This window comes from Lynx rufus, unplaced genomic scaffold, assembly GCF_022079265.1.
Source record: "Lynx rufus isolate CCGP_SWC_20201006 ecotype Redwood Valley unplaced genomic scaffold, mLynRuf1.p SCAF_7, whole genome shotgun sequence".
Taxonomy (NCBI): Eukaryota; Metazoa; Chordata; class Mammalia; order Carnivora; family Felidae; genus Lynx; species Lynx rufus.
Window position 1 is genome coordinate 62,155,279 of NW_025814889.1, and position 19,492 is coordinate 62,174,770.

The window sequence follows — 19,492 nt, forward strand, 5'->3', positions numbered from 1 at the left end:
GCAGAATATAAAAGGCAAATACTAGTATAGCTTCTTCATTTTAGGTGAATAAGGAGGTATACTTTCTTTTTACTATAGGCTTCTTGCTGAGGGGCTTCCAAGAACACCATAATGAAGCAGAAGGAGATTGTTCACAGAAATGATCACCTGAAGAAGATTGAGCCAAGGAACCTTGCTGGTGGATTCCCAGACTCACATGCCTCTAAGACTGAAGAACTGAGACATTTTGTCCTGGTCACTGACCACAAACCAGAGGTAAAGAACACACAAGGCCTCAGATGACTCAGAACCAGGCCCTTCCGAAATGTCCACTGAGCTTATCAGAGTCTTTGTGGCACAGAATGGACAATAGTATAGGAGTGTGATGACTTGTTGTCCTAAATAATGTTGAGAAAACTGGGGCACTTTCACAAATATAGAAACAGAAGTAAGAAAAGTCTTTCATGGCATAGGAATGCAGCTAGCAGTGACTAATGTCTTGTGGTTCTTTCTAGGATAATAAAATGTAATGTCTACAGAGTTTGGCCTGAAAATGATTTCAGCTATTTCAGGAACACAGTCTTGGACAATTTATTGACACCCTGGCAAAAGAAGGATCATTCTCAAATCAGTAAATCAGTCTTCAGAAGGTAAGGAATCCTGATTTTGTGAAATAAAGACAGCATCACAGATCTGAAGGGAATCCAAGCCTGAACAAGAAGAAGAAAGGGAAAACAAAATTTGTAGGCGAGGATTTTGAAAAAAAGATTGGATGGAAATTTTGTAATTGGATGATCCTCATCTGTGGGGTGGAGGTGGGGCTGGCAGCATTCAATTTCATTTTGAATTCCTGAAGTGATTGAAACTGTCTCCTCCTTAATTTGACTTTTTCCAGGCCTCTCCTTGGGGTTTCACACACAGTCTTAGGAGCACTGACAGTGGCAGACGGATAAATTAGAAGCCCCACAACACCTCTGAAACCATTAGATGGAAATTCTCCTTTATTTTGGTTAGATCTAGCATCCCTTTAATTCAAGAACCATTTTGGACTCTGGTAGAAAGTCTAACAATTACTTTATTCCTGGCCTGGGACTGTTTCTGCTCCTGAAATTCATGGAATTCCTAGATTCTGTGGGTGAAAAAAAATTGCATCAGAAACATGATAAAAAAGGAATCTGTTTTTTTTAAATACAAAGCCTGTCACTTGAAATGTTTCAAGTGTCAGGATAGACAGGTCCTAAGTGAAGGAAATTGAAATTACCATGTATTTGTATTAGACTTTTTAAAAAAAAATTAATATTCTTCCAGTGATGTTTTGTTCACAATGATTTGATAAGGCTGTCTTGTATTTATTATGTTGGCAACATCTTTAGACAGCAGGACCCAGGAGTGATACATCCTTGCACTACCCTTAGAATCAAGAACCGCCAGTAGTTCTCTGATCAATGTTGTCTCTCACATTTTGACAAAATGTCTCTTTCATTTAGTGTGAATCTGTTTTAAGTTGAAGAACAGGCAACATTATCAATCTTGCCTGGAGCAAATGAGTACACGGGGAAAAAATGAGATGCTATTAATAATCTACAGAAACACTGCAGTTTTATGAAGTCATCCACTCTCTTGACGAAGAGAGAAGAATCCAGTTTAACTACTGACCATTACCTAATGAAGAGCTGCTAAAACAAACCAACAGGAACTGGTCATTGCAACATACAACAGTTAGCAATTTAGTACTCTGAGAAAGTATCTAAGTAAATTACTGGCCATCACATTTTAGTGCCAAATGCTCAGAATTCTTGTTTACTATCTATTCCAGAGAATATAGTCCTTCATTTACTATTTTCAATGATATCTCTAAAATAGAACAACAGCAACAACTCAAAGTGTCAAAAGTGAGCTGTTCATCAAGAAACATACACATACTACTTGGTGATGGTACTCCAGATGATTTGGGAAATTTGTTCAGGTCAGTGATTTTTCAAGGCACAGATTTACTCCCATTTTCATCCAGTAAATAGTTGCCATTGATAAAGAGTCAACAGTCTGTCAAGAATGCTCAAGCTATGTTATATAATACAACGTGCCTTTCACAGGGGGGAAACCAAGAAATAACTTATGCGAACTCCTTGATTTCATCATACAAGACAAGCACAGAAGTACCACCCATGCCTCTGAGAACATTGGACCATGCCCCTTTGAAAAAGCTTTGGCTCCTTTATCAAGAGCAATCTTCCTCTGGCAGTCAAGCACGCCTGTGTACATGAGGTCAGTTCCTTGGCATCCTGACTGCATCATCATTTAGCCACAAAGAGTGTCAAATGGAAAGGAAGTCAACGCAGCAACCGTTGTGACAGATTGTGGGATCATACATCTGATAAAGATGTAAGTATCCTAGGGATCTGGTAGCATTCCTTTGCAGGGTCATAGACACCGAAGTAGCAGCTCAGTAGATGATAGTGGCCTGCACAGACACATTAAAGCCTTGGTAGCCCTTAATCCCATCAGATTTGTATATCTTAACCAAGCAGTCACCCAGGCCCCGGGGTTCCCTTTCAGCTCCAGCTTTGCCCACATCAGCTGCTAGGCAGGTAAGGGTAAAATCAAGAGGATACACAAAACAATGATGGGGCCCCAGCTACCAGATTCTGGGCAAAGGAACCTGATGCCGGATTCCGGGCAAAGAAGTGCCAAAACTGGGTTCTCTTGTCCACACCACCCACGAAGATCTGCTTGTGTTTATCTTTGAAGGTGAAGTTGAGAACCTGGTTGGGGAAGTATGTGATGATATATATTGGCCAGGTTACCCTGCCAGGAGGACGGGACTCCCTGCTCCTTGGAGATATGAACCACACAGTCCATAATGCCCTTGTATTGCTTATCTATGGGGATTTGCAATGCTGACATGCTGCACCTGCAGCAGCAGCTTGACCCACTCAGCGGGCGCTACCCTGGTCTTGGAGACGGCCACAGTCACTCCACCCAGCAGGAAGTCCTTGGCAAAGGACACAGTGGCATCTGTCATGTCGAAAGGAAAGAGGAGGCAGGCAACCGCAGAACTGCGGCAGGAACCGGCAGGGACTCCGGGACTCTGGGCTGCTTGTACTCATTTGCTCCGCAATTTATTCTACATTTGTTCACAAATAAAGTAAAACAGAGTAAAAATTAAACAAGTAAGCTAACAATGAAGTGCCTATAATGTCATGGAAGAGAGTTGTCATAGAAGGTACTGGAGAGATGACTACTTGTCAATCTCATTGAAAAAGGACCTCATGATTTAATAAGGCTGTAACACTATATCCTCCATACACCATACCAGGTTGGATATGGTTAGTGCCACAGAGAGAAACTCCAAACTATGTATGCCGAAAGGGATGAACAATGAAGGGAGTATTTTTAAATGGCGCTGACCAAAGAGCAAGATTTCAGTGGTCAGTGAGGGCATTCTGGGTGGGACATACTCTGGGCAATGATGTAGAAGCAGGAGAGTGCACAGTATACTTTGAGATTAGCCAGGAAAGTCATGTCGGTTTCTTTTTTTTTTTTTTTTTAATTTTTTTTTTCAACGTTTATTTATCTTTGGGACAGAGAGAGACAGAGCATGAACGGGGGAGGGGCAGAGAGAGAGGGAGACACAGAATCGGAAACAGGCTCCAGGCTCTGAGCCGTCAGCCCAGAGCCCGACGCGGGGCTCGAACTCCCGGACCGCGAGATCGTGACCTGGCTGAAGTCGGACGCTTAACCGACTGCGCCACCCAGGCGCCCCATGTCATGTCGGTTTCTATAGGAAAGTAATGGGAGATGAGATGGAACGTGTATTGGTTGGTATTTACCCTTTTGCAAAAAATAAATAAGTAAATTAGAGAATCTAATTCAACTAATGGCTACTAGAGGAATAGATAATATATAAAACATTATGATTAGTTACATAAAAGAATTAGTGCTGGACAAAATTGTCAAGGGGATCAAATTTGTCTTTGGTTCCCACACTCTACCCCCTTCAGGACCTTAATGGTTTCCTTAATCCTCTCAAAAATCTACTTGTAGCTCCTCACTTCTTAGGTAATCGCAAAATTCTGGTTAGCGTCTACCACTGTTCCCTCAGAGATGCTCTGTATGTTTTAGTTAGAATAAAAGGGTTATTAAGGATGAAACAGGAAATTCAAGCATAAATTAGTGGATGAAGAAGAATTAGGGAAGATATTAATTAGCCTTCCCAGATTCCTAAAATCAGTTACTACATATAGGGTTAAGGTTTGCTCTAACGATTACCTGGGATCTTAATCTTTAAGATAGAATTATTTTTCCCCCACTGCTATGGAAATCCTCCTTGGAGTAAATTTCTGACATTGTCTAATTAAGGAAGAAATTTTTAAATGCCTGCTAAGGGAAGTTGGAACATTTACGGCTGTTTGGTTAGTCCATATCCATTATGAATTAATTTTGCCCCTTCCGTAGTAGCTAGAGCACATAAACTGATTTATCCAGCCTCCCTTATAGCTCCCTTCTGGCTAAAGAGACTGAAGCAGAAGTCTGTTGAGGAACATCTAGGAAACTTGTGCTTCATTGATAAAGAGGACAGTTGGTACAGCCTCTTCAAGACTTAAACATGAACCTAATGCCTGAAACAGCGGCAGTTGTCCCATAAAAATGAAGATAAAGTCAAGAAAACTTCAGAAATGCCAAATCTGATGGCTTTGAACTGCTGAACCAACACTAACTGCCACATATTTCTTGTTATGGGAGAAGAGATGCTCTTTTTACTCAAACCGTTGTTAGCTGGATTTTCTGTTACAGCTGAAAGTACTCCTAACAATGAAAGGCCAACATCAGAATCAACTGAAAATTTTTTTTAATATGTATTCATCTCAGGGTTGGGATCAGGATGCAGTGGGACTGAGACATGGTACATAAGACCATGAGCATGCAATTGCAATTGCTACGGATCCCTCACTTAATCCTTCTATTTATGGATCAATTTTAGGCTTAGAAAGGAGTATCTCAGTTTTTTTTTTCTTTTTCTTTTAATTTTATTTTTTTTAATTTACATCCAAATTAGTTAGCATATAGTACAACAATCATTTCAGGAGTAGATTCCGTAATGCCCCTTACCATTTAGCCCACCCCCCCCACAACCTCTCCTGTAACCCTCAGTTTGTTCTCCATATTTAAGAGTCTTTTATGATTTTGTTCCTCTCCCTGTTCTTATATTATTTTTCTTCCCTTCCCTTATGTTCATCTGTTCTGTGTCTTAAAGTCCTCATATGAGTGAAGTCATATGATATTTGTCTTTCTCTGACTGACTAATTTCACTCACCATAATACCCTCTAGTTCCATCCACATAGATGCAAATGGCAAGATTCCATTCTTTTTGATTACCAAGTAATACCCCATTGTACATATATACCACATCCTCTTTATCCATTCATCCATTGATGGGCATTTGGGCTCTTTCCATACTTTGGTTATTGTTGATAGTGCTGCGATAAGCATTGGGGTGCATGTGTCATCTTTGAAACAGCATACCTGTATCCCTTGGATAAATACCTAGTAGTGCAATTTCTGGGTTGTAGGGTCATTCTATTTCTTTATTATTATTTTTATTATTTTTTTTAATATATGAAATTTATTGTCAAATTGGTTTCCATACAACACCCAGTGCTCATCCCAAAAGGTGCCCTCTTCAATGCCCATCACCTACCCTCCCCTCCCTCCCACCCCCCACCAACCCTCAGTTTGTTCTCAGTTTTTAAGAGTCTCTTGTGCTTTGGCTCTCTCCCACTCTAACCTCATTTTTTTTCCTTCCCCTCCCCCATGGGTTTCTGTTAAGTTTCTCAGGATCCACATAACAGTGAAAACATATGGTATCTGTCTTTCTCTGTATGCCTTATTTCACTTAGCATCACACTCTCCAGTTCCATCCACATTGCTACAAAAGGCCATATTTCATTCTTTCTCATTGCCACGTAGTACTCCATTGTGTATATAAACCACAATTTCTTTATCCATTCATCAGTTGATGGACATTTAGGCTTTTTTCCACAATTTGGCTATTGTTGAGAGTGCTGCTATAAACATTGGGTTTATATTGCTATAAATATTGGTTGGGAGTGCTGCTATAAACAAGTACCCCTATGCATCAATACTCCTGTATCCCTTGGGTAAATTCCTAGCAGTACTACTGCTGGGTCATAGGGTCGGTCTATTTTTAATTTTTTGAGGAACCTCCATACTGTATTCCAGAGTGGCTACACCAGCTTGCATTCCCACCAGCAGTGCAAAAGAGATCCTCTTTCTCCGCATCCTCGCCGACATCTGTTGTTGCCTGAGTTGTTAATGTTAGCCATTCTGACAGGGGTGAGGTGGTATATCATTGTGGTTTTGATTTGTATTTCCCTGATGATGAGTGATGTTGAGCATTTTTTCATGTGTCGGTTGGCCATCTGGATATCTTCTTTGGAGAAGTGTCTATTCTTGTCTTTTGCCCATTTCTTCACTGGATTATTTGTTTTTTGGGTGTTGAGTTTGATAAGTTCTTTATACATTTTGGATACTAACCCTTTATCTGATATGTCATTTGCAAATATCTTCTCCCATTCCATCGGTTGCCTTTTAGTTTTGCTGATTGTTTCCTTTGCTGTGCAGAAGGTTTTTATTTTGATGAGGTCCCAGTAGTTCATTTTTGCCTTTGTTTCCCTTGCCTCCAGAGACGTGTTGAGTAAGAAGTTGCTGCAGCCAAGATCAAGGAGATTTTTGCCTGCTTTCTCCTCGAGAATTTTGATGGCTTCCTGTCTTACATTGAGGTCTTTCATCCATTTTGAGTTTATTTTTGTGTATGGTGTAAGAAAGTGGCCCAGGTTGATTTTTCTCCAATGTCGCTGTCCAGTTTTCCCAGCACCACTTGCTGAAGAGACTGTCTTTATTCCATTGGATATTCTTTCCTGCTTTGTCAAAGATTAGTTGGCCATACATTTGTGGGTCCATTTCTGGGTTCTTGGGAGTATCTCAGTTTTTACCAAAATCTTTATTAACCAAAGGTCTGTATTCTAAGTTGTCCAGACAAGCTCAGAAATATCCACTTTGTCATGAAGCACATTTATCAACATCATTCATAAGCAAAATTGGAAGGATGAATAATTTTTGAACACCTCCTAGGTACACATATTTTGCTATTGGTTTTACATATATTATGCCACACATTCCATGCAGCTTGGGGAGATAAGTCTTTATCTTTACCAGACTCTCTTACTCCTCTTCTGATGAAGAATCTGAGAGCCAAGAGCTCAAGTGATTTGTCCTTACTCATCTAGTCAAAGACAGAACCAACATTAAAACTCAGATATGCTTATATTCTTTCCATTATGATAATGTCTCCTCTGTAATTTTAAATCTCAATGCTTTAGTTCTTTATAGTCATTGAATTGCAAAATAGTAGAAAATTTAAAAATATGAGAATCGTAAGATCTTTTAAAAAGAAAATGAAGACAGAATACTGTATAAACTCAGCTTCCAAACTAGCTCCTCTTGCTCCACGTTTCTTATACAAAACCAATATTTTAGTAGCTTTCTGTTTCAATACAATTCATACTGCCATTTGCTTCCTGATATTTCAAGTCACAAGTGGTTCATAATCAATTCAATACAAATTTGGGGAGCATGATATGGTAATGTCTCTCTAACTATAAAATTTGTGATTCATAGAGCTCATTTTAGAGCTTAATTCTGAAGGGGGGAAACTGAGCTCCAGAGAGTTTCAGTGAATAGCTCCAGGTCCCATAGTTATTTCATGATATAACTAAGTTATCACACATTTCTTGATATCTAGAGTAATACTGTTTTTATTATGCCATAATTCTGAATCTTCTACTTGCTGTCTGTGTACCTTTGGCAAGCCACTTAACCTCTTAAACTTCCGTTTTTCCCCCCTTCTCCAAAGGAGATGATAGTAATATTTTTTGTGATATATATTGTGAGAGCTGTTCCTTTTCTACCTCCAAATAAACCTCTGATTTCAATTTCTTCCACACAGCTTTAGTAGCAACCCATTTCTCAGGAGTGTATCATTATTAGTCTAAATCAAGCTTCGGGAGCCATCCCCTTGTTAGTAGTTCATATAGGGGTGGACATAGGACCTAATTCTGACCATCGATACTTGAGAGGACATCTGCTGAGGAAATCAATCTGCCAGTAAAATCTTAGTATAACTGAAAAAGATATTACCAAAAAGAGGGGAGAAAGAAAGAAAATTACAGGCCAATATATCTCATTAACATAAACATAAAATTTCTTAACAAAATAGTTCTTGAGCAAATCCACCAGTATGTGCAAGGGATAATACATCACGTCCTCGTGAGATTTATCTCAGGAATGCAATATCGATTGAATGTTTGAAAATTGATTTGCAGAACTTGCCCTATTAACTAAACAAAGGAGTAAAGAACATATTATCATTTCAGTAGTTGCAGAAAAATTATTTAGTTAATTCAGCAACTACTCATGATAAAAACTCTCAGCAAGTAAGTAAAAAAATGAAACTCCTCGATCTAATGAAGGGCAATTACAAAAACTGCACAACTGTGTGTGTGTGTGTGTGTGTGTGTGTGTATGAAGATATGTATAGTATATATATGTACAAGATTATACATGATGGTAAAATTAATTTCCCCCTTATGATCAGGATGTCCAATCTCATCACTACTCATTAAATATTATAATGTGATTCCAAAATTGTATAGCAGAAGGGAAAGAAAGCCAGCATACAGATTGGAAAGGAAGAAGCAAACCTGATGCGTTTTCAGATGACATCATTGACTACATAGAAAATCCTAAGGAACTTACAAAACGATTTATAGAACTAATAAGTGAATTATAAAGCTCATAGAATACAAGTTAAAATATAAAAATCAATTTTATTTTTATATACCAAGAGAAAATAATTGAAAATTAAATTAACATTCCATTTACAATAGTATCAAGTAACACAAATCATTTAGGAATAAATTTAACAAAAGATATGCAGAATGTTATCACTGTAAAGAATACAATATTTCTGACCAAATATAAAGAAGACCCAAATAAATGGAGAAATACCCCATATTTATAAGTTAGAATACTTATTATCATAAAGATAATAATTCTTGTCAAATTAATCTCTAGACTCAACATAATCCATGTCACAAATCTAGCAGGGTTTTTTTGTAGAAACACAAAAGCTGGTTATAAAAAATGTACAGAGCTCAAAGAACCTAGAATATTCAAAGCAAGCCTGCAAAAGTACAAGGTTGTAGGATTTACATTATCTGATTTCAAGACTTACTGCACAAGTGCAGTACTAAAGAGAGTATGGTATTGGCCAAACCAGAGAGAGAGAGAACAATGGTATAAAAGAGAAGGCTCCAAAATAAACACACACCTACACAGACATTTTATTTTCTGCAAAGGTGCCAAAGCAATCCAAAGAGTGGCTTTTTAACACATAGTGCTGGAACCACTAAGTATCCTTATGGAAAAAGAAACTTGACTGCTTTTTTATACTACACTCAAAAATTAAGTAGAGCTTAAAGGAAAACATAGGAGAACATAGTTACCACTTTGGTGTAAGCAATGGTTTATCAGAAGAACACAGAAAGCAGTGAGCCAAGAATGTAAGAATATTTACATTTTACCAAAATGAAAAACGTACGCACAACAAAAGATGCCATTACAAAAAATGAGTAGACTAGTCTAGAAAAAATATTCACAAGGCTGGCATTTAGGATATATAAAGAAACCATACAACTTTATAATAAAAGGACAAACAGTAAAAGTTCTTAATCAACAAAAAAGTTGAACACTTTACAAAATAATGTGTACAAATAACCAGTAAGTAAATTTTAAAAGCAGTTGACGTTATTAGCCAGGAAAGAAATGTAAATCAAAGTCACAATGAAATAAAGCTGCTAGCAAAGCCAAAAATTTTTTCAATATATGAAATTTATTGTCAAATTGGTTTCCATACAACACCCAGTGCTCATCCCAAAAGGTGCCCTCCTCAATACCCATCACCCACCCTCTCCTCCCTCCCACCCCCCATCAACCCTCAGTTTGTTCTCAGTTTTTAACAGTCTCTTATGCTTTGGCTCTCTCCCACTCTAACCTCTTTTTTTTAATTTTCCTTCCCCTCCCCCATGGGTTTCTGTTAAGTTTCTCAGGATCCACATAAGAGTGAAAACATATGGTATCTGCCTTTCTCTGTATGGCTTATTTCACTTAGCATCACACTCTCCAGTTCCATCCACGTTGCTACAAAAGGCCATATTTCATTCTTTATCGTTGCCACCTAGTACTCCATTGTGTATATAAACCACAATTTCTTTATCCATTCATCAGTTGATGGGCATTTAGGCTCTTTCCATAATTTGGCTATTGTTGAGAGTGCTGCTATAAACATTGGGGTACAAGTGCCCCTATGCATCAGTACTCCTGTATCCCTTGGGTAAATTCCTAGCAGTGCTACTGCTGGGTCATAGGGTAGGTCTATTTTTAATTTTTTGAAGAAACTCCACACTGTTTTCCAGAGTGGCTGCACCAATTTGCATTCCCACCAATAGTGCAAGAGGGTTCCCGTTTCTCCACATCCTCTCCAGCATCTATAGTCTGCTGATTTGTTCATTTTGGCCACTCTGACTGGCGTGAGGTGATATATGAGTGTGGTTTTGATTTGTATTTCCCTGATGAGGAGCGACGTTGAGCATCTTTTCATGTGCCTGTTGGCCATCCGGATGTCTTCTTTAGAGAAGTGTCTATTCATGTTTTCTGCCCATTTCTTCACTGAGTTATTTGTTTTTCGGGTGTGGAGTTTGGTGAGCTCTTTATAGATTTTGGATACTAGTCGTTTGTCCAATATGTCATTTGCAAATATCTTTTCCCATTCGGTTGGTTGCCTTTTAGTTTTGTTGGTTGTTTCCTTTGCTGTGCAGAAGCTTTTTATCTTCATAAGGTCCCAGTAGTTCATTTTTGCTTTTAACTCCCTTGCCTTTGGGGATGTGTCAAGTAAGAAATTGCTAAGGCTGGGGTCGAAGAGGTCTTTTCCTGCTTTCTCCTCTAGGGTTTTGATGGTTTCCTGTCTCACATTCAGGTCCTTTATCCATTTTGAGTTTATTTCTGTGAATGGTGTGAGAAAGTGGTCTAGTTTCAATCTTCTTCATGTTGCTGTCCAGTTCTCCCAGCACCATTTGTTAAAGAGACTGTCTTTTTTCCATTGGATGTTCTTTCCTGCTTTGTCAAAGATTAATTGGCCATACGTTTGTGGGTCTAGTTCTGGGGTTTCTATTCTATTCCATGGGTCTATGTGTCTGTTTTTGTGCCAATACCATGCTGTCTTGATGATTACACCTTTGTAGTAGAAGCTAAAGTCTGGGATTGTGATGCCTCCCGTTTTGGTCTTCTTCTTCAAAATTACTTTGGCTATTCGGGGTCTTTTGTGGTTCCATATGAATTTTAGGATTGCTTGCTCTAGTTTCGAGAAGAATGCTGCTGCAATTTTGATTGGGATTGCATTGAATGTGTAGATAGCTTTGGGTAGTATTGACATTTGGACAGTATTTATTCTTCCAATCCATGAGCATGGAATGTTTTTCCATTTCTTTATATCTTCTTCAATTTCCTTCATAAGCTTTCTATACTTTTCAGCATACAGATCTTTTACACCTTTGGTTAGATTTATCCCTAGGTATTTTATGATTCTTGGTGCAATTGTGAATGGGATCAGTTTCTTTATTTGTCTTTCTGTTGCTTCATTATTAGTGTATAAGAATGCAACTGATTTCTGTACATTGATTTTGTATCCTGCAACTTTGCTAAATTCATGTATCAGTTCTAGCAGACTTTGGTGGAGTCTATCGGATTTTCCATGTATAATATCATGTCATCTGCAAAAAGTGAAATCTTCACTTCATCTTTGCCAATTTTGATGCCTTTGATTTCCTTTTGTTGTCTGATTGCTGATCCTAGAACTTCCAACACTATGTTAAACAACAGCGGAGAGAGTGGGCATCCCTATCGTGTTCCTGATCTCAGGGAAAAAGCTCTCAGTTTTTCTCCATTGAGGATGATGTTGGCTGTGGGCTTTTCATAAATGGCTTTTATGATCTTTAAGTATGTTCCTTCTATCCCGACTTTCTCAAGGGTTTTTATTAAGAAATGTTGCTGAATTTTGTCAAAGGCCTTTTCTGCATCAATTGACAGGATCATATGGTTCTTTTCTTTTATTTATGTGATGTATCACGTTGATTGATTTGCGAATGTTGAACCAGCCCTGCATCCCAGGAATGAATCCCACTTGATCATGGTGAATAATTCTTTTTATATGCTGTTGAATTCGATTTGCTAGTACCTTATTGAGAATTTTTGCATCCATATTCATCAGGGATATTGGCCTGTAGTTCTCTGTTTTTACTGGGTCTCTGTCTGATTTAGGAATCAAAGTAATACTGGCTTCATAGAATGAGTCTGGAAGTTTTCCTTCCCTTTCGATTTTTTGGAATAGCTTGAGAAGGATAGGTATTATCTCTGCTTTAAACATCTGGTAGAACTCCCCTGGGAAGCCATCTGGTCCTGGACTCTTATTTGTTGGGAGATTTTTGATAACCGATTCAATTTCTTCTCTGGTTATGGGTCTGTTCAAGCTTTCTGTTTCCTCCTGATTGAGTTTTGAAAGTGTGTGGGTGTTTAGGAATTTGTCCATTTCTTCCAGGTTGTCCAGTTTGTTGGTATATTATTTTTCATAGTATTCCCTGATAATTGCTTGTATCTCTGAGGGATTGGTTGTAATAATTCCATTTTCATTCATGATTTTATCTCTTTGGGTCATCTCCCTTTTCTTTTTGAGAAGCCTGGCTAGAGGTTTATCAATTCTGTTTATTTTTTCAAAAAACCAACTCTTGGTTTCGTTGATCTGCTCTACAGTTTTTTAAGATTCTATATTGTTTATTTCTGCTCTGATCTTTATTATTTCTCTTCTTCTGCTGGGTTTAGGCTATCTTTGCTGTTCTGCTTCTATTTCCTTTAGGTGTGCTGTTAAATTTTGTATTTGGGCTTTTTCTTGTTTCTTGAGATAGGCCTGGATTGCAATGTATTTTCCTCTCAGGACTGCCTTTGCTGCATCCCAAAGCGTTTGGATTGTTGTATTTTCATTTTTGTTTGTTTCCATATATTTTTTAATTTCTTCTCTAATTGCCTGGTTGACCCACTCATTCTTTAGTAGGGTGTTCTTTAACCTCCATGCTTTTGGAGGTTTCCAGACTTTTTCCTGTGGTTGATTTCAAGCTTCATAGCATTGTGGTCTGAAAGTATGCATGGTATGATTTCAATTCTTGTATACTTATGAAGGGCTGTTTTGTGACCCAGTATGTGATCTATCTTGGAGAATGTTCCATGTGCACTCGAGAAGAAAGTATATTCTGTTGCTTTGGGATGCAGAGTTCTAAATATATCTGTCAAGTCCATCTGATCTAATGTCTCATTCAGGGCCCTTGTTTCTTTATTGACCGTGTGTCTAGATGATCTACCCATTTCTGTAAGTGGAGTGTTAAAGTCCCCTGCAATTACCACATTCTTATCAATAAGGTTGCTTATGTTTGTGAGTAATTGTTTTATATATTTGGGGGCTCCGGTATTCGGTGCCTAGACATTTATAATTGTTAGCTCTTCCTGATGGATAGACCCTGTGATTATTATATAATGCCCTTCTTCATCTCTTGTTACAGCCTTTAATTTAAAGTCTAGTTTGTCTGATATAAGTATGGCTACTCCAGCTTTCTTTTGACTCCCAGTGTTGTGATAAATAGTTCTCCATCCCCTCACTCTCAATCTGAAGGTGTCCTCAGGTCTAAAATGAGTCTCTTGTAGATAGCAAATAGATGGGTCTTGTTTTTTTATCCATTCTGATACCCTATGTCTTTTGGTTGGCGCATTTAACCCATTTACATTCAGTGTTATTATAGAAAGATACGGGTTTAGAGTCATTGTGATGTCCGTAGGTTTCATGCTTGTAGCGATGTCTCTGGTACTTTGTCTCACAGGATCCCCCTTAGGATCTCTTGTAGGGCTGGTTTAGTGGTGACAAATTCCTTCAGTTTTTGTTTGTTTGGGAAGACCTTTATCTCTCCTTCTATTCTAAATGACAGACTTGCTGAATAAAGGATTCTCAGCTGCACATTTTTTTCTGTTCATCACATTGAAGATCTCCTGCCATTCCTTTCTGGCCTGCCAAGTTTCAGTAGAGAGATCGGTCACGAATCTTATAGGTCTCCCTTTATATGTTAGAGCATGTTTATCTCTAGCTGCTTTCAGAATTTTCTCTTTATCCTTGTATGTTGCCAGTTTCACTATGATATGTCGTGCAGAAGATCGATTCAAGTTATGTCTGAAGGGAGTTCTCTGTGCCTCTTGGATTTCAGTGACTTTTTCCTTCCCCAGATCAGGGAAGTTCTCAGCTATTATTTCTTCAAGTACACCTTCAGCACCTTTCCCTCTCTCTTCCTCCTCTGGGATACCAATTATGCGTAGATTATTTCTCTTTAGTGCGTCACTTATTTCTCTAATTTTCCCCTCATACTCCTAGATTTTTTTATCTCTCTTTTTCTCAACTTTTTCTTTTCCCATAATTTTATCTTCCAGTTCACCTATTCTCTCCTCTGCCTCTTCAATCCGAGCCATGGTTGTCTCCATTTTATTTTGCAGCTCATTAATAGCATTTTTTAGCTCCTCCTGGCTGTTCCTTAGTCTCTTGATCTCTGTAGCAATAGATTCTCTGCTCTCCTTTATACTGTTTTCAAGTCCAGCAATTAACTTTATGACTATTATTCTAAATTCACTTTCCGTTATATTGTTTAAATCGTTTTTGATCAGTTTGTTAACTGTCATTATTTCCTGGAGGTTTTTTTGAGGGGAATTTTTCCGTTTCGTCATTTTGGATAGTCCCTGTAGTGATGCGGAACTGCGGGGCACTTCCCCTGTGGTGTCTCGAATAACTTGTGTTGGTGGGAGGGTCACAGTCAGACCTGATGTCTGCCCCCAGCCCACTGCTGGGGCCACAGTCAGACTGGTGTGAACCTTCTCTTCCCCTCTCCTGGGGGCGGGATTCACTGTGGGGCGGTGTGGCCCATCTGGGCTACTTGCACACTGCCAGGCTTGTGGTGCTGGGGATCGGGCATATTAGCTGGGGTGGATCGGCAAGGTGCACAGGGGCGGGAGGGGCAGGCTCAGGTCTCTTTTCCTTTGGAGATCCGCTTCAGGAGGGGCCCTGTGGCACCGGGAGAGAGTTAGACACGCCAGAGGGATGGATCCGCAGAAGCACAGCCTTGGGTGTTTGCACATTGCAAGCAAGTTCCCTGACAGGAACTGGTTCCCTTTGAGATTTTTGCTGGGGGATGGGCGAGGGAGATGGTACTGGTGAGCACTTTTGTTCCCCACCAAGCTGAGCTCTGTCGTCCGGGGCTCAACAACTCTCCCTCCCATTGTCCTCCAGCCCTCCCATTCTCCAAGCAGAGCTGTTAGCTTATAACCTTCCAGATGTCAAGTCCCGCTTGCTGAACACACTCCATCCGGCCCCTCCACTTTTGCAAGCCAGACTCAGGGGCTCTGCTTGGCCAGCGGGCTGCCCCTCTGCCCTGGCTCCCTCCCGCCAGTCCGTGGAGCACGCACTGCCTCTCCGCCCTTCCTACCCTCTTCTATGGGCCTCTCATCTGTGCTTGGCTCCGGAGACTCCGTTCTGCTAGTCTTCTGGTGGTTTTCTGGGTTATTAGGCAGGTGTAGGTGGAATCTAAGTGATCAGCAGGACGCGGTGAGCGCAGCGTCCTCCTATGCCTCCATCGTCCCCAGGTCCGCTAGCAAAGCCAAAATTAAAAAATAATGACACCAACTATTGGTGAAGACATGGAGAAACAAATTTTCTTACGTTCTTTTATTGTTGTGTACTTTGGAGGGAAAAGGAAGTCTGAACATTTATTTTAGAACTATAGAACTATTATAGAACTGTGACCCCACAATTCTACTTTTAGGTTTACCAGAGATATCAAAGAATAATCTATAGAAAGACTTGGATAAGAATGTTCATAACGGCTCTATTCGTATTGGCCAAAAATTGGGTGTCCATCAACAGAAGAATAAATCAATAAAATGTGATTCATTTAAACAATGGAGTGTTACTCAAAAATTTTTAAAAAAGGAGTGAACTATCGATACAAGAAGAATCTCAAAAACATTATTCTGAATAAAATAAACCTTGCATAAGAATACATATTGTATAATCCCATTCTTTTTTTAAAAAATTTAACATTTATTTATTATTGAGATACAGAGAGAGTGAGCAGGGTAGGGGTGGGTAGAAAGAGGGGGGAGACAGAATCTGAAGCAGTCTCTAGGCTCTGAGCTCTCAGCACAGAGCCCGATGCGGGGCTCAAACTCACAAACTGTGAGATCATGACCTGAGCCAAAGTTGGTCACCTAACCAACCGAGCCACCCAGGTGCCCCTGTATAATCCGATTCTTATGAAGTCCTAGAATAGCCAAAGCTAATCAATTGTGGGGGGAAAAATCAGAGCAGAGGTTGTACATAGAACAGAGGTAGGAATTAACTGGTAGGAGACATGAGACAATCTTCTGGGATGAGGGTAATATTCTATGTCTTGACAGATGTTTGGATTACATATATGTATTCATTTGCCAAAACTTAAATGTTCACTTAAAATTTGCATATCTTGTTCTTTATAAATTATGTCATGGGAAGAAAAAATACTATAAACAAATTTTGAACTTTAAAGATAACCATACTGAAATATTTAGGAAGAACTATACTGGTGCACTCTATTGACTTTGAAATGCATCCAAAAGCCAGGTGAATTGATGGATGAAGACTAGAATGGATAGATGGATGAATAAGCAATAAAGAATATGATGCTGATTACAGAGTCTAGGTGATGGACGGCAGCATTCCATGTGTCTGGCTTGGATATAAGCCAGCATCAGAAAGGTTTGATTAACTCATCATCAAAACCTCTCTTTTCGGGGCAAATCTTTCAGGGCTGCACAACCCAGGAAATGCCTGTCATTGGTCAACCTGTCAGAATCTTTGAGCACAGAGCTATATGCAGTGACATCCGATGAGAAAGACACGGTTCCTGACATAGCAGTAGTATACTACCAGGACTATTCTATTCTAACAAACAGATTTCTGGCTCGTTGCTAAATGCCAGCTAAAGACAGAACCATCTGGAAAGTGGAGTGTAGAATGATCTCTATTTTTCCAAGAATCAAAGCAAGGTGGAACATTTCTGAATGAAACCATGGATGTTATTCATAAAATCTGGGCCACATGAGGTTAGAGGCATATTGATTTCCAGTCTAAGGATGAATTGGCCATCCTTGGCCTTGCCAGAAAATGACCACAGATTAAAATGATGAAGAACAGATGCAACTATTTGAAGCTTCAATTAGAGAGCCCTAAATGTGCTTAATTGGCAAGACAGCCGTAACAACTCTGTCCTGCCACAGATTGACGGAAGGATGACAAATGTTTTAATGTGGTAAAGACAAATCCTGGGTCTAGCTGCTTCCGAATAAACAATCCAGCCAGTTTGAAAAGGTTTGAAGGAATCAAACTTGCCAATACTTACCAAGTTCCAGGAAGGCCTTATATTTGAGTAATCCCATGTTAGAATTAGGTTTAAGAACAACAACAACAACAACAAACTGTTTTAAAAAATGTTTTCTTAGAAGAGTTCCTTAATGAGAATATCCGTACTTAGCAGGGGTTAGAGAAAGCATAGCCATAGATCTGCCCCTGGCTTGTCTGGAAGGTTTCTGCCTCCCTTTTTCTACCTCTTCCTCTCTCTCTACCTCTTCCTCTCAGCCCTCTCCTTCTCATTACCCAAAAGCTTCATGTTCTCATAATGTCCCAGAAAATATATGTTATATAATATATGTGTATATATTCACCCTAAGTGACAACTGACTGACTAATGTTGGATTATTTGTCTTTGTGGAAAAAAATCTGCAGAGCTTAAGTCAGTGAAATGTATGACTAAATTGTGGACATCAGTGACAAGTTGGAAAAATATTGCAGGCAAAAAGCATTCAATACATACCTACAATTCATAAGGTAGGTATTAACATTCACTCTTTGCACATCTTTTTGTAAGTTATAATGAAAAATACAATGAAAATAGGAAGCAAACTTCCTTCCCTCCAAGAGTTTATAAAACAGAGAAGTACATAAAATTAAATATTTGATCAGTGCCTGATACAGATTATATGATTATTAAATATCGTATATTCTCCAGTAGTTCAAGGAGTGGAGAGAACTTCTAAATAAGGTGTTCACAGAAGGCTTTAGGAAAGAGGTTGATAATGAGTTGCCCATAAAGGGTTCAACTCATGCAGCTGGGGAATAAGGAAGAAAGTGTGGGTAGGGAAAATGAGCAAAGGTATGGAAGAAAGGCACTTCTGGACAAGGGCATCACTAATTCTTACGTGGGTGATCATCTAAGTGTGTTGACTTAGAATGGGCTTTACAGATCAAGGAAATTGCTATGTACTATTTTCTGTTCTCTGAATTGACAACTCTATCACAAGCTAAAAGTCTCTGTATTGTTCTTCATTCTATTACTTTTCATATAAGACTCAAAATTTCTTGGGATGCATGGTCTAATTTGTATATGCCAACTTTGAGTTACTTTTTAAAATAGCAAATACACTTGAGGCAAACCAGTCCTTTGAAAGCTTCCTTTTCTTTTGTTTTGTTTTGCTTTCCTCCTCCTTGTTGCAATTAAATCAGTTCTGTACATTTCCTCTGAATTTACCAGCCTATTTCTTTAATAAAGAGAAAAACATTATCCATACCTGCAGTCTCAAAATAATCTCCAGAGATTATCCGATCAACATTTCTGTTCTTAGGCATTAATGCACTTATTTCATTTCATAAATAAAATAAGTAATACTAGTGATAATAGTCTTATAAATGAATAACAACTCTGAATAATCTGATCTTAACATAATAAATAGTGAAATTAATGGAGCTCATTATTCTAATTATTTAGATAGGGAGTTTCTATTTATGTAACAAGGATTCAGAAGCTTTGTACTTTAAACTAATACCAGAATATTGAGGGATCATTTCTGAGAGGATAATTATCAGTAATAATGTTTGTATTATTTCCAGTTCTAAAAACTTGCATAAATTATAGCCATAGCATGCTAGGACCTCTGAAAGGAAAAGTTCACTCAAAATTTAAAGGGCAGTGCTGGGGCGCCTGGGTGGCTTAGTTGGTTAAGTGTCCAACTTCAGCTCAGGCCATGATCTCATGGTCTTTGGGTTCCAGCCCTGCTTCAGGCTCTGTACTGACAGCTCGGAGCCTGAGGCCTGCTTCGGATTCTGTGTCTCCCTCCCTCTCTCTATCTCTCTCTCTCTCTGCCCATCCCTGCTTGTGCTCTCTCTCTCTCAAAAATAAACATAGAAAAGAAAGAAAGAAAGAAAGA

At 38.9% G+C, this 19,492-nt stretch overlaps 1 pseudogene; it reads right to left on the minus strand.

Annotated features, from left to right (window-relative positions):
- Positions 1–2,092: 2,092 nt before the first annotated feature.
- LOC124501876 (ADP/ATP translocase 2-like) lies at positions 2,093–3,001 on the minus strand (annotated as a pseudogene).
- Positions 3,002–19,492: the final 16,491 nt, after the last annotated feature.